Below are 3,522 nucleotides of genomic sequence, written 5' to 3'. Positions count from 1 at the left end.
CACCATCGTGGCCTCTCTTGTTGCAGAGCACAGGCTCCAGACGCGCAGGCTCAGTAGTTGTGGCTCACGGGCCCAGTTGCTCCGCGGCATGTGGGATCTTCCCAGACCAGGGCTCGAACCCGTGTCCCCTGCACTGGCAGGCAGACTCTCAACCACTGCGCCACCAGGGAAGCCCAGCTCTGTGTCTTTTAACATGTGGGAGTTGGTTGACATCTTTTTCTAAGTAATTCTCTACATCCCCGATACTGACTAGAAATGAGTATGTTTACTCTGTGACCTTTATATTTGATACATAACTAATTACTTTGTCAATTTAAAAAAAATGAAGTTGACATATACCTTAGTTCCCATATCTAATTTGTCATTATGTTGGCAATAAGTAATCCATCCAGTTAATTTTTATTCATCACGAAATCTCAAGAAATCCCATATACAAATTTGTTCCTTCTTACACAATATCCGTATTCAGAAGTCCATAGCCCCCTTCAGTTTCCTGTTCCCCTGTGAACCTGTGGGTCACGCTGGGGCCTCAGGGGGACAGGTGAGACCCTCCAGGTCCTGAGTCCAGCCCTAGGTCTGGGCGGCTCCTTTCCTGGGGAATGGGTCCCCTTGTAGCCCTCCAGCTGGCACATGGCAGTAAGGCGGGCCAGGAGGGGGTGGTCATCCTCTGGCTGGTCCCCCTTACTGCCGAGTGTTGGCCTCACAGCTACACAGCCATCTCCTGGTCCTCTGACTGGATCATCAGGTCACACTGCCCATTTCTAGGTAGGCGGCCGGCTTGGCGTCCTGAGACTTCTCAGCCTGCCGGGGGCGTGTGGCCCTCCTGCTCTGTCTTCATAACGAAGGTTCCCGTCTCCTGGATGTAGTGGCAGGTGGCGCGATAGTCCAGGGCCGCCACCTGGTGCAGACGGGTCTCCCCGTCCTCCTGCACAGCATCAAGGCGGGCTGCGGGGGGCGGCGGTGGTCCAGAACGTAGCAGACCCCTTCCCTGCTGCCGGTACTGACCACGGGGTGCAGGAACTGGTGGTCCCCACAGCTTGGTGCAGCGTCTGGATCTTACAGAAGTCCTTCCTCTCGGCAGCCTCATGCAGCTCCCCTGCAGAGGTGCGGCGTCCCCGGCAGTGACCGAGGCATGGGAGCAAGGTGAGGTGGGGAGAGGGGACGTGGGAGGTCAGGCCGGGCGATGGCCCCAGCAGCTCTGGGTCCAGGATATAAATTTCACCGCGTGCGATCTCAGTCACATAGCTGAGGGGCTCCTGGCCTGGGTCGATCGTGTAGACGCGGCTGACAGTGGCGGCCTCCAGGAAGCACCACCTGGGGGCCAGTTCAGGCACATCAGGGGTGTGACTCCCGCCCTCTGGGCTCCTGCTGGAGCCTCTTGATGTGGGCCCGGCAGATGCTCTAGGTCACGGTCACCTGGGACCAGCACCTTGCGCAGTGGCACGGAGGCCTCCTTGAGCGACACCTTGTAAAGCTGGGCGTCGTGGCCGTGCGTGCTGGCTGCTCGCCTGGACCCGCCCGCAGCTGCTTGGGCACTGGCAGCTTCGCTCTGCAGGGTGGCCGGGCGGCACAGGAAGCTGAGAGCGTGTCAGGCTGCGCGCTGGCGGGGCACCCCGTCCACCTGCACCCGGATGGCCTCGGTCGTGGCGAGCACGGCCTCGTGGCGCTGCGTCAACCTTGCGTGCCCGCACCTATGGGGCTGCCCGGGACCCCCTCGTGAAGCCATCGACCTCGCCGTGGCCATCCTCCTGCCGCTAGGGCTCGGAGTCGTGGGGACCCCCGGGGTGGCCCCAGGCATGGTGCCTGCGCCGTACCCGGGGGGTGTTCAGCACAGCGATGCCCTGCGGTTTCAGGTCTGAAGCACCGAATTCTTCTGAAAGACCCCACCTGGGCAAAGAATAAGCATACACACCCTCACTTGGTTTTGGATGTGCAGAGCCCGGTAAACAGAAAGACGATTAAAACCCAACTATTGGATGGAACTTTGCAATTCTAAGGAATTCTAACTAAAATGAACATTTTTATTTCCTTGCTAAACTATACTAGGGTAATAGAAGCGTATGCCCACGATCAGAAAGTTTTTCTGAAGACTCTTTAACCCATGCCTGCTCATGTGTCTCCTGGTTACCACCGCTGACCTTCTGAGCAGCTGGTGGTTGACTTTTTACCTCTGCTGAGTCGACACTCTGCAATAGGGCCCAAGCAGCTCCTGATCTGCTTTTTACACCATCAGGAAAGTTGTAAGTTGAAGTAGCAGTGAGTCAAATGTCACAGTGAAATAGAAGGAGAATGCCATCCAACCACACCGTGCCCCTGAACGAACTTCCTTGAGGTCATCTAAGTTACTAAATCCCCTGGGCTTTTTCCATTACCTGCTTGACTCTCCTCTTGCATTTGACACTATTTACCTTTCACATCTCTGGCTGTTCCTACTGTGGAAGCACAGACCGTGCTTACGTGTTGGTGTTGGCCCGGTTCTGACCTTGGTCTTCTCACTGCACGCACTTCCCAGGTGAGCTTTCCTCAGGAACGGATGTGTCCCGACTCTGTTTCTAGCTCAGATTCCTCTCCTGAGTTCCAGATGAATATATATAACTGCCCACTGGGTATCTGTCCTTCTGGATACCCCAGGACCCCAAATTCAGAAGGTCAAGCTGAAGTCATCTCCCTTCCATTCCTTCCCGATCTTCTTTCCTTCTCATCCTTACTTGGTGAATGGCATCATGTTCCACTCATTTTCCAAGCAGGAATCTGGGAGTCTTTCTTAACATCTCCATTATTTCAAACGTGAATTCAGTTAGCAATTTTGCTAATCCCTATCCGCTTAAAAATCCCTATATTAGCAAGCAGGTAAAGAATAGTTGGAAAACACCTAAAGGCATTGACCTGTATTATTCTCATTCAGGGGATGAAGTCGTGGTACATGTGACTGTTTTTGAGTGAAAATGAGGCATTTTCATGCCTACATCTCAACTTTATCTCACCCCTCACCTCCCACTTCCCACCTTCAATCTCTTCACACTGTCATCAGAGTGTAGTTTCTGAAACTGAAATTTGATTCTATCATTCCATTGCTTAAAGGCTTATAGTTTTCAGGAAATAATCCAAACTCCTTAACTGGTACTTCATAAGCCGGCCTGTTCTTGCTTACCTCTTTGGTCTCATCTTTGAGATTCAAATTCTCCTCCCCCGCCCTGGGAAGCTTCTAGAGCTCTCATTCTGATCTTTCTCTTGACTCTGTGCTTTCAGTACGACTCCCACCTGCAGCCCCAGCCTTGGCATAAAGTACTCCTACTCTTTCTTTAAATTCATCTCTGGAGTCATCGTCCCTGGGAAGTCTTTCCTGACTCTCTTGCCTTGAGTTTGGTGCTCCCGTCCGTCCCTCCTTTGTGTTCTCATGGCACTGTACATAAACACAAGCCAGAATTTTTGTTTTGACCAATGATCCAATCATAAGTATTTCTTTGCTTCTCAGGCTTCTCAATCCAATGGTCCAATCAATCCCTGCATCTTCAGTACCAT

The 3,522-nt window shown here is 52.9% G+C and overlaps 1 pseudogene; it reads right to left on the bottom strand.

The window, feature by feature from the left end:
• Positions 1–706: 706 nt before the first annotated feature.
• Positions 707–3,165, bottom strand: LOC118889554 (annotated as a pseudogene).
• Positions 3,166–3,522: the final 357 nt, after the last annotated feature.

Source organism: Balaenoptera musculus, chromosome 2, assembly GCF_009873245.2.
Source record: "Balaenoptera musculus isolate JJ_BM4_2016_0621 chromosome 2, mBalMus1.pri.v3, whole genome shotgun sequence".
Taxonomy (NCBI): Eukaryota; Metazoa; Chordata; class Mammalia; order Artiodactyla; family Balaenopteridae; genus Balaenoptera; species Balaenoptera musculus.
Note: the sequence above shows the minus strand (reverse complement) of the source record. Positions and strands in the feature narration are given on the sequence as shown.